The sequence below is a fragment of the Gossypium arboreum genome, chromosome 5 (assembly GCF_025698485.1).
Source record: "Gossypium arboreum isolate Shixiya-1 chromosome 5, ASM2569848v2, whole genome shotgun sequence".
NCBI lineage: Eukaryota > Viridiplantae > Streptophyta > Magnoliopsida > Malvales > Malvaceae > Gossypium > Gossypium arboreum.
Window position 1 is genome coordinate 74,226,345 of NC_069074.1, and position 13,154 is coordinate 74,239,498.

Sequence of the window (13,154 nt, forward strand, 5' to 3'; positions counted from 1 at the left end):
TGTTCTAGGATTCAAAAACATCAAAATTACAAAAAAAAGGATCAAATTGACTTACCAATTAAGCTTGAAATCTTAAAACCCTAATTTTTCCTTTTATTTTTCTTTCCATTTTCTTTCTTTCTTTCCGTGCTCATTTGTTTTCAATTTTCTATTTCCTTCTTTTTTAATTTCTTTTATTCATTTTAACTATTATATTATTATATTATATTTAATAATTATAATTATTATTTCTTAAATAATAAGTAAATTCATATATATACATACATTTGTACCAATTAAAATAATACAAATGTATTTATACTTACCACACACTTGTCACATAAGGTTTATTTGCTAATTTAGTCCCTTGACTTTTCTATAGTTTATAATTAAACTTTTACACTTTATTCAATTTAGTCCTTACACTAAATTAACCTTAATTAAGCTAAATTTACTTAATTGAAATCTAATTAACCTTTCACTTAACTTTGTAAATATTTCTAATAAATATTTACGAATCTAATTTTCAGAATCGAAGGCTCGAAAACTCACTTTTTCGAGGGTCGTTACATTTCTCCCCTTTAATAAATTTTGTCCTCAAAATTTACCTGAAAAGAGATGGGGGTACTGTGATCTCATTGTATCTCCCGGTTCCCACGTTGCTTCTTCAATATTATGACTTCTCCACAATACTTTTACTAAAGGAACTCGTTTATTACGTAATTCCTTTGCTTCACGTGCCAATATATCAACCGGTTCTTCTCTATATGAAAAATCAGGTCGAATCTCTATATCTTCAGTTGGAATTATATGAGATAGATCTGATCGGTATCTTCTTAACATAGAAACATGAAAAAACATCATGAATCTTCTGTAGTTCAGGAGGTAGAGCTAAATGATATGCCACAGGTCCAATTCTTTCTATAATCTCATACGATCCAATGTATCGTGGACTCAATTTACCCTTCCGACCAAATCTTAAAATTTTCTTCTAAGGAGAGACTTTAAGAAATACTTTGTCTCCAACTGAATACTTAATGTCCCGTCGTTTCAGATCTATGTATGATTTCTACCTATCAAAAGTTGCTTTTAATCTTTCTCGAATCTTTCTAACTATACTTTCTGTTTCTTGGATCAACTTTGGACCAATCACTTTTCTTTCATTCAATTCTGTCTAACACACTGGTGATCGACATCTCTGACTATACAAAGCTTCATACGGTGCCATTTGAATACTTAATTGATAACTATTATTATATACAAACTCAGCTAACGGTAAATAACGCTCCCAACCTGATTCAAAATCAATGATAATGGCTCAGAGAATGTCTTCTAAAATCTGTATAACTCGTTCGAACTGTCCATCAGTCTGTTGATGAAAAGCTGTACTAAAATGAAGTCATGTACCAAGAGACTCATGTAACTGTTTCCAGAACCTTGATGTAAACCGTGGATCCCGGTCAGAAATTATGGATACAGGAATACCATGTAGCCTTACAATTTCCTGGATATAAATTTCTACCAACTTTTGAAGTGACCAATCCGTTCTGACTGCTATAAAATGAGCTGACTTTGTGAGCCGATCAACAACTACCCAAATAACATTTTTCTTGCTTGCTGACAATGGTAACCCTGTTACAAAGTCCATTGTAATGCTGTTCCATTTCTATTCGGGAATATTAATAGGATTTATCATGTAATTAACCCTCAAAGACCAAAGCGCGGATCTTATTTGGGCACGGGTCAAGTCATCGGGTCATGGCTCTTGGAACGGTGTCATTTTGTAGCCATTGGGATTGGCTTAAAACGACGTCGTTTCATATGTTTCATAAAACACAAATAAAGAAACCCTAAGTTAACTATTATCCATTTGAAAAAGAACCCAACAAATCCTAGAGCGTTTCCCTTCCCCTCTCATTCGGTCGAACTAAGAGGCACCCTCCAACTACCATTTGGCCTCCATGTTTAGCTGACGATTATCATGCGAAAGCCTAATCTAGTTTCGTCCAACCGTGAATCCAAAGTTTTGCTCAAAATCCTAAAAGTCCTCACCTAAAACTTCGATTTACGATGAAGTAAGTAAGGATTCGAAGGGGCCAAAACGAAAGTAAGTCCATTTCTTTTTATTTTTCTTTTCATGCGAAAGAATCCTTAAGTAGGAACAAAGAAAAAAAATCAAAACACGAGCAAATGAAATCTGAAATCACCTTCTGTTTCTTGGTTTCTTTTGTATTTTTCTATTCAATATGCGTAAACCTTACAAAAATGAAATCCCTTGGCTTTATATCCGAAAAGAAAAATCAAATAAAATAAAAAATATTTTTTTTTTTATTTTTCTGTATTTGCTGTTGTCCTCTTGTGTTTGGTGTGCAGGTACGGGCTGTGGAGGTGCATGTACGAAGCGTACGGAGGCATGGTCGTGGCTGTGGCACAAAAAGGCCATCAAATTTGAAGGTGAGGGTCATGCACTTCTTCTTTGCTAGGGTTTGCTAGCTTAGCTAAACTTAGGTTTAGAATTTGGGCCATTGGGCCCCGTTGTAAATGGGTATTTGGGTTTGTTATTGGGCTTATATTGGTTGTAATCGGACTTGGACCGCTGGTTTGGTTTTATTATTATTTTGGTTTATGTTGGTACGGGCTCGAGTAGATTTTGGCCTATACAGCTGCCCCTCTTTGCTCATTGTTGTGGAACGAGAATAGAGCAAAAACTTCAAAGAGGACCAATTTTGCCCGGTCTCGCTGAATCATTACTTCTTTGGTGCTCTTCTTCTTCGAGGTAATTTTGTTCCAATCCTCTGAAACTTCAAGGGTATAGGAATTGTTGCTTCAATCTACTCTACTGTGACTCTGAAGAGACTAGCCTTGTAGCTCTTAATCTTCTCTACTGCAACTGCTCCACTGCAACTTCAGGGAGATATGGTTTGCGTATTTTTATCCTGTTCTACTGTAACTTCAGAGAGATAAAGATTGTGACTTCAACCTGCTCCAGTGCAACTTCAGGGAGATAAGATCTGCTATCTTCAGTCTGCTCCACTGTAACTTCAGGGAGAGAAGACTTACTACTTCAACCCGCCCTACTGCAACTTCAGAGAGATAATGTTTGTTATGATGACTTAATTCGACCTACTACAATTTCAAAGGTATAGGATGTGACTTATAGCTTTAATCTGTTTCATTGCAAATCCAAGGAAACAAGATTTGCTATCTTCAATCTGCCCTACTGCAACTTCAGGGAGATAAGACTGGTGGCTTCAATTTGCCTCGCTGCAACTTCAAGAAGATAAGATTCGCCATATTTGATCTACTCTATTGCAACTTCAAAGAGATAAGATTTGTGAATTCATCGATGTTGCTACACCGTCTTCTAGGGACATGATCTGTAGAATTGGTTTGATGTTGTAACACCCCGTACCCGAGACTGTTGCCGGAGTCGGACACGAGGGGTTCACAGACTAAATTCACTTATTATTTTTTTTACAGTCCATTTAAAAATTTCCAGACAAGCTGGTTACTGCATCACTGTCGCCTTAAAAATCATATCTTGAGTTTCAAAACTCGAAAATCAGTTTCGTAAATTTTTCCTAAAACTAGACTCATATATCCATCTAAAATTTTTTTTCTAGAATTTTTGGTCGAGCCAATTAGTACAGTTTATTAGTTAAAGTCTCCCCTGTTACAGAGTATGACTACACTGACCTTCATGCAATACAACTTGGATATCTCCCTGTACAGAACTTCAATACTGATGCCGTTTGTTTCTAATGAAACTAGACTCAAAAAGAAATCTATACATATAAGGCATTACTTCTAATTATCTCTGTTTAATTTATAATGAATTTCCAAATTCAGATCAGGGGATCCAGAAACCGTTCTGGCCCTGTCTCACGAAAACTTTAACATCTCATAATATACTATTCATATGAACATTTCGTTACTTTCCTATGAAAATAGATTCATCAAGGTTCGATTACATAATTTATTCACTATTTAATTCCATTCCTACTATTTTTAGTGATTTTTCACATCCACATCACTGATGCTGCCAGCATCTATTTTTTTTGGTAAACTTTACCTATTTCATGATCCTCCACGGATCAACTAGAGTTTGTCATACATATACCAAAAGTGATCATGAATAACCATTACCATGGCTAACCGTTACCAACATTTTCATACCTCTCGACGGACAACATACAAAACGATTATAATGCTATGATCAAAGTATATTTAAGCCATTTTCGCATGGCTATCCAAATTTACACAAAACCGAAGAGTTCATGACCAACAACAAAAGGGTAGTCCTATACATGCCATTTCAAAGTTCAACCAAAAGTATACCAAAAGGAGCTTTGATAGTGTGGGCGACTTCGACTTCAAAATCCCGAGTCCGATAGTGAAGAACCAAAATCTATAAAACAGAGAATCAAAGAAATGAGTAAGCATTAAATGCTTAGTAAGTTTTGAGCAAAGAATTTAAGCACATCCAAGTATAGCATTCATATAACTAAACGGATAATTCCATATATACATATTCTCAAATCATTCCTACTTCACATTCCAACCCCTATATTCATACATAAGGGATCATCTTAGCCAAATACCGGAAGCTCATTACTCGATTGAGCGAATATTATTCAAGGAATCAACTATTCCAATGCACATCTGAAACATACCTCATTGTTGGGATTTTACAAGCGTATTAATTGAAATTTTACAGCAAGATCGCTCATTCCCGAATCACGTACCTTGAATTTAACCGGATATAGCTACTCGTTCAAATGCCTTCGGGACATAGCCCGGTTATAGTAACTCGGACAAATGCCTTCGGGACTTAACCCGGATTTAGTGACTCGCACCAATGCCTTTGGGCTTAGCCCGGAATTAGTAACTCGCACAAATGCCTTCGAATCTTAGTTCGGATATAGTCACTTAGCACAAAGCCTTCAGGACTTAGCCCGGACATCATTCGAATAACCATGCACATTTATCAATAAATCATGACACGTCCGTATTTCATTTTCATTACCAAAGCTCAAACACAAGATACTTATCACACTTGAAATTTCGGCTCAATAGCCACATACAAAGAGCATGATTTTGATTTGCTTAAAACATGATCTAATCAAATCATAATCTAAGTTCCATTACTCGAAAACTTACCTCGGATGTGGTCGAACGATTTCGGCGGCTATTCGATAACTTTTTCCTTCCCCTTATCCAACTGTGGTCCTCTAAGCTCTTGAGCTAATTCAAACAAATTTAACTTATTAAAGTCTCATTATGCTAGCTTATGGCGAATATGACAAGGAGTTTAATAGGTCATATGGCCACCCTTTAGCTCAAATACACAATGGTCATGCGCATTTTTAATCACATTAAGCAATTTAACACAATTCATTTGAACATCAAAAGAGGACCTCAAGGTACTTAGTCCATATATACATTAGACATTAGAGTCACATATGTACGAAATCACAAATCGAATTCAACATGTTAGCTAATATTCCCCTTAGCCAAATTTTCTAAGTCAAGATAAAGCCATCAATATGCTTACCTTTGGCCGAACATACACATCAACTTATGTACTCATTCATGTGGCCGAACATACATGTCTATGTTGAGGCCGATTGCAACACTTAATACATTCTACAAGTATGGTCACTTGTATGGACTAAACACCATTTTGTTTCAAGTTCAAAACTTGGCCAATACACGTATATACACTAGTAAAGCATCCTCTCCCTTTCCATCAATTCAACACATGCATTACTCATTAATATACAAAATTATATTCGGCCTTAGCACACAACTTGCTAGCCGATTCTTCTCCATCTAGCAACTAATGCACATATGTGCTCATTTGTTAGACTCTACTTCATCTAACAACAACCATATTTTCCCTTCTACTTCCTACCATGGCCGGATGCTCAAGATACCTCAAGCCTCATAACACATCCATATAGCTAACATGCTAATAGTCTCAAGGCTTCAACTAAAACTTTTGAAGCCTCTTAGTCGAATACTAACTCTCTAATAATCCCAAATCCATTCATGAGATAGTTAGAATTTAGACTAATCATCCAAGGGATGTATGAACTTTCAAAGCAACATTAAACATACCTTAATCTAGTGAGCCTTCATAGCCGATTTTTCTCCAAGCTCATTCCCTTCCTTTCTTTCTTCTATTCGGCCAAAGATGTTCAAGGATGAACACACATTTTTTTTCTTTGTTTTCTTTCTTCCATTCACGGCAAAAGGGGGGGCATGGATGAGACCATTTTTTTTTCATCACTCCTCCCTTTCATTATTTAATTACCATGCTCATTAATTTATTTTTCCTAACATACATCACTAACATTGTAACACCCCGAACCCGAGACCGTTGCCGGTGTCGGACACGAGGGGTTAACAAGCCAAAACCACTTATAGCACCGACCAACTTGACATTCCCAGGCAAGCTGGAAAACTGCGTCACTGTTGCCTTAAAAAGCATATCTCGAGTTACAGAACTCGGAAACTGATTCCGTAAATTTTCCCTGAATTTAGACTCATATATCCATCCCTGGATTTTCTTCTAGAATTTTTGGTCGGGCCAATTGGTACATTTTATTAGTTAAAGTCACCCATGTTACAGGGGTCGACTACACTGACCTTCGCGCGTTACAACTTGAATATATCTCTGTACAGGGTTTCAATACTGATGCCGTTTGTTTCTAATGAAACTAGACTGAAAAAGGAATCTGGAAATATAAGGCATGACTTCTAATTAATTCTGGATAATTTATGGTAAATTTTCAAAGTCGCGACAGGGGACCCAGAAACCATTCTGGCCCTGTCTCACGAGAACTTTAATATCTCTCAGTATACTGTTCATATGATCGTTTCGTTACTTTCATATGAAAATAGACTCGTCAAGGTTCGATCACATAATTTATTCACTATTTAAAACCATTCCTACAAATTCTGGTGATTTTTCACATCCACGTCACTCTAGCTGGCAGCCTCTGTTTTTAAGGTAGGCTTTACCTATATTGTAGTTCCCATGGACCAACTATAGTCTAGTCATACTTAGGTCCACATATGATCATATTTAGCCATTCCAATGGCTGATCATGTGACCAACACTCTCATTCCAAACCATAATCACATCATGAAACCAAATATAATTACAAACCACATATGGTCAAATTCCATACTCCACTTTTACGAACCATTTTCGCATGGCCGCACACATATACATCACAAAGTACTTAAAAACAACCGAGGGTGGTCCTATACATGCCATATCCAAAACTCAACTAAAGGAGTACCAAAAAGGGCTTTGATAGTGTGGTTGACTTCAACTTCTATGATCCCGAATCCGATCGCTAACGAGCAAAATCTATAAGCAGAGAAACAAAGAAACGGAGTAAGCAATTTATGCTTAGTAAGTTTGAGCCATAATATACACACAACCAAAGCATAGCATTCAAGTAGCTAAACAATAATTCATATGCACAATTTCTCAAAGACATGCTTACTTCACAATCCCAACTCTTATATTCATACACAAATAACGGCCTAGTTAATGCCGATAGCTCATTTATCATTAGAGCGAATATTCATACGCACTTACTCATAGTGTGCTGAAGCACACAAAAACATACCTTGTTGTTGGGAATTTCACAAGTGCATTAACTGAAAATTTTCCAGCAAGTTCAAAGTTCTCGAATCACATACCTTGGAGTTTATCCGGATATAGCTACTCGTTCAAACGCCTTGGGACATAGCCGGTTATGGTAACCCGCACAAAGGCCTTGGGACTTAACCGGATATCACAATTTGCACAATTGCCTTGGGCTTAGCCGGATATCATAACTTCGCCCAATTGCCTTGGGCTTAGCCCGATATCATAACTTCGCACAATTGCCTTGGGCTTAGCCCGATATCACTCGAACATTCATACACATCTTTGTTTCAATTTCATAACACAACTTTTATGCACAATTCACTTAGCAAAAATATCATTTCGGCTCAATGGCCACATACAAAGGCACAATTTCGATTGCTTATTACTTCATTCAATCGAATCAAAATCTAAGTTTCGATACTCGAAAACTTACCTCGGACGTGGTCGAACGATTTGACGGCTATTCGACGACTTTTTCCTTCCCTTATCGGATTTAGCTCCCTTTGCTCTTGAGCTTAATTTAACAAATAAATTGGTTTTATCATTTGAGCATCGAAGAGGAATTCAAGATACCTAGCCAATATATATGCTCATTAGGAATCAAAGTCGCATATGTACGAAATCACGAATCGAACTCAACACATTAGTTAATATTCCTCTTAGCGAATTTTCTAAGCCAAGAATAGGCATCAATATGCTTGCCTCTAACCGAATGCATGCACACCAATTTCCCCTCATGTGGCGAATATGCATGTCCATGTTGAGGCCAATTATGCACTTAATACCACACAAAAACAGCATGCATTTTACTAACTAACGCATTACATATTGTAGCTCAATACACATCTCTCATGTACTTCATAACCGAAACATCATCACAAGCAAATATATACCTTGAAATAGTATATATGTCATGCCAATACATCATGTGCAAACATGTATACACATATAGGTGCAAGGTCAATCTCAAGGGGTTCATACCCATCCAAACACAAATTTTACCAATCAAGTAACAAGCATAAATCATGCTCATGAATGCACCATAGCCGAATACATCACAACCATACTCTTTCAACTTCGGTCATGGTTAAACAAAGAATTCAATGTCCTACTCAAGAATACTAAAAGAAATTTCAAGAGTAGTCAATCCATCATTACATGCATCATCAACAAGCTTCACATTTAGCATGCAATGGCTTTAACACAATATCAACCTTGGCCAAATACCATTTTCATGGCATAGCAAGGATTTGAACCATGGCTAACATGCACATCAAGTTAGCAACCAAAACAAGCATGAATCTCATGACACAACCTCAACATACCTTAATCTTGATGCAAGTATAGCCAAATCTCCTTCTAGATCTCTTCTAAACTAAAAATGGAGCAAAATTTCCTTCCTTCTTAGAATTTTCAGCCCAAAGAAAATGAGAATGGATGAACCAAATTTTTTCTTTTCCTTTCTCTCAACTCACGGCCAAGGTGGGGGGAGCATGGATGAGACCATTTTTTTTCTTTCTTTGCCCATGCTCTTTATTTTATTATTTCACCTAATGCACCAACAAAACATGTTTCATGACATGTTTTGCCCATCCACTCTTGCCATGGCCGCCACTTCATGTTGGGGGAAATTGACATGCAAATCCCTTATTTTTGCATGCATGTTCAACTAGTCATCACACCTTTCCCCATCATACTTTCAAAGTTTACTACTAGGTCTTTTCTAATGAAATTCACATTTATAACTCTAAATCGAAACATCAAAATGTAACACATGAATTAACACATGTTATAGGCATCAAAATAAATTATAAATTATTTTTATGCCTCGGTTTTGTGGTCCCGAAACCATCTCCCGACTAGGGTCAATTTTGGGCTGTCACAACTCTCCCCCACTTAAGAAATTTTCGTCCCGAAAATCTTACCGTAAATAGGGTTGGGTATCGCTCTTTCATAGAGTTCTCGGTTTCCCAAGTAGCTTCTTCTATCCCGTGTTTGAGCCATAACACTTTCACTAGCGGAACCCGCTTGTTTCGCAACTCTTTCACTTCACGTGATAGGATACGAATCGGTTCTTCCTCATAACTCATAGTGGTTTGAATTTCAACCTCTGATGGACTAATCACGTGCGATGGATCAGATCTATAGCGTCGAAGCATCGAAACATGAAAGACATCGTGAATCTTTTCGAGTTCAGGGGGCAAAATCAAATGATATGCCACTGGACCGACTCGCTCGGATATCTCATATGGCCCAATGAACCTCGGGCTCAACTTGCCCTTACGGCCGAATTTGAGTATCTTTTTCCAAGGCGAAACCTTGAGAAACACTTTATCTCCCACCTGATACTCGATGTATTTTCGTTTCAGACCCGCATACGACTTCTGACGATCGGAGGCTATCTTCAGACTTTCACGGATTACTTTCACTTTCATTCAAGATCTCTAATTAAATCCACCGAAAATTTTGCTTTCACCGAGCTCGGTCCAAAACAATGGTGTACGGCATTTACGATCGTACAAAGCCTCGTAGGGTGCCATCTTAATACTTGATTGAAAACTATTGTTGTGGCGAATTCAATCAAAGGCAAATATCGTTCCCATGAACCACCGAACTCGAGGATGCAACATCTTAACATATCCTCAAGTATCTGAATTATCCGCTCGGATTGACCATCGGTTTGGGGGTGAAAGGCGGTCTGAAATGTAGCTTGGTACCCAAAGCTTCTTGCAACTTCTTCCAAAATCGCAAGGTAAATCTCGGATCTCTATCCGATCGATGGAAATAGGCACCCGTGTAATCTCACAATCGAGAAGCGTACAATTCGGCTAGTTTGTCCATTGAAAAATCCGTGCGTCTGAGGGATAAAGTGAGCCAACTTAGTCAATCTATCTACCACGACCCAAATCGCATCCTTCTTACTTGCTGACAATGGCAGACCGGATACAAAGTCTATTGTGACTCGATCCCATTTCCACTCGGGTATCGTGGTCGGCTGAAGTAATCCTGAAGGCACTTGATGTTCCACTTTCACTTGTTGACATATTAAACATCTCAAAACAAAGTCGGAGATGTCTTGTTTCATACCATGTCACCAAAACCGACGTTTCAAACCGTTGTACATCTTCGTACTCCCCGGGTGGATTGCCATTCGGCTACAATGGGCTTCGTTCAGAATTATCGAAATAAGTTCCGAATTCTTTGGAACACACAGACGACTTTTGAACCTCAAACAATCGTCATCATCGATTTGAAATTCGAGTCCTTGTTCGAACACACTCACCCGTTTTGCAACCAACTCATCGTCGACTTTACGAGCTTCACGAATTTGACGTATCAATAATGGTTTGGCTTTCAATTCAGCTACTAACACATTGTCGGGTAGAAACGGACAAGTGTACATTCATCACTCGTAAAGCGAATAATGATTTACGACTTAAGGCATCCGCAACCACATTCGCCTTTCCCGGGTGATAGTCAATGACCACTCATAATCCTTTAACATTTCGAGCCAACGTCTTTGTCGCAGATTTAAGTCTCTTTGAGTCATCAAATATTTGAGACTTTTGTGATCCGGATACACATGGCACTTCTCACCAAATAAGTAATGTCGCCATATCTTTAAAGGCGAATATGATGGCAGCCAATTCGAGATCATGGGTCGGATTATTTTTCTCGTGTGGCTTTAATTGCCTCGACGCATAGGCCACAACTTGACCTTCTTGCATCAATACGCAACCTAACCCGAGTAGGGATGCGTCACTATAAATAACAAACTCTTTGCCCGATTCGGGTTGTACTAGAATTGGGGCTTCAGTCAAATAAGTTTTCAGTTGATCGAAACTTTTTTTTTTTTTGACATTTCTCCGTCCATTCGAACTTAACATCCTTTTGGAGTAGCTTCGTCATTGGCGTGGCTATCGTCGAGAAACCTCTTACAAATCGTCGGTAATAACCGGCAAGCCCCCAAAAGCTCCGAACCTCGGTAATATTTCTCGGAGGCTTCCAGTTAAGTATGGCTGAAATTTTGTTCGGGTCGACTCGAATACCCGTCGCGATATCACATGCCCCAAGAAGCTAACCTCTCTTAACCGAACTCACACTTGTGAACTTAGCATATAATTGCTTATTCCGTAAAATTTGCAGCACTAACCTCAGGTGTTCAGCATGTTCGGTCTCATTTCTTGAATAGACCAAGATGTCATCAATGAACACGACTACGAACCGATCCAAATATGGTCTGAAGATCCGATTCATTAAATCCATAAATACCGCAGGGGCATTAGTAAGCCCAAACGGCATCACTAGGAACTCGTAGTGACCATATCTCGCTTCAAGGCAATCTTGGAGTGCGTCGAAATCTCGAATTACAATCGATAATAGCCCGATCTCAAATCTATTTTCGAGAACACCGAAGCTCCTTCATTGATCGAACAAATTGTCGTCTGTGATAGCGGATATTTGTTCTTTATCGTCGCTTTATTAAGGCGATGATAGTCGATGCACGACCTCATGGTTCCATCCTTCTTTTCACAAACAACACCGGTGCACCCAAGGTGAAAAATTCGGTGAGCAAAACCTTTATCCACCAATTCTTGCAACTGAGCTTTCAACTCCTTTAATTCCGTTGGTGCCATACGATACGGAGCTATCGAAATTGGGGTGGTACCAGGTACCAATTCGATGCCAAACTCTATTTCCCGAACAGGTGGTAATCCCGGCAATTCTTCAGTAGGAAAACATCCGGGTATTCACAAACCACTAGCATTGCCCATATTTCTAGGTGGCCTACCTCGAGTTGTGGTAGCACCCGGGTTCCCACTTTGATTTACGTTTTGTTCAGATAAACTCGGGCAATCCTTAATGAAATGATCGATGATCGCACTTGTAACAGAGGCGGTCACGAGTCTACAACTCCCGAAATGCCATTTGCCACAATATTGGCACTCCGTTCGTCTCGACGATCATTGCCAACACCGGCGATCAAGTGACTCGCATGCCCATAGGGGTCGATCGCGGTCTCATCTAGAAAAGCCCGAAGTGTCTCTAGACCGGCCTAAGCCATCTCTAAATTTCTTTGATGATGTGGGAAGGGCTTCCCGAAGACCTCTTCTGAAACTCCCTTGCTCCCACTTCACTTTTCTTTTCTCCATCTTGAGCTCCTCGGCTTTGCACGCCGCTCGACAAGAGCCACAAACTCTCGGATTTCCAAAATACCAACATACAGCTTTATATCATCATTCATCCATCTTGAGCGTTTACATCACGACTTCAAGAAATGCATTCAGCAGCAGCTGGCTAAGCCTCACAAATTTTCGTTCGTAGTCGGTAACCGACATGGAACCTTGTTTAAGTTCAAGAAATTCCTTCCGTTTTGATCCATAAATCTCTGACTGATATACTTCTTTCGGAACTCGGTTAGAAAGAACTCCCAAGTTACGTGCTCCCTAGGCACAACAGAAGTCAGAGTACTCCACCAATAGTAGGCGGAATCGCGTAGCAAGGA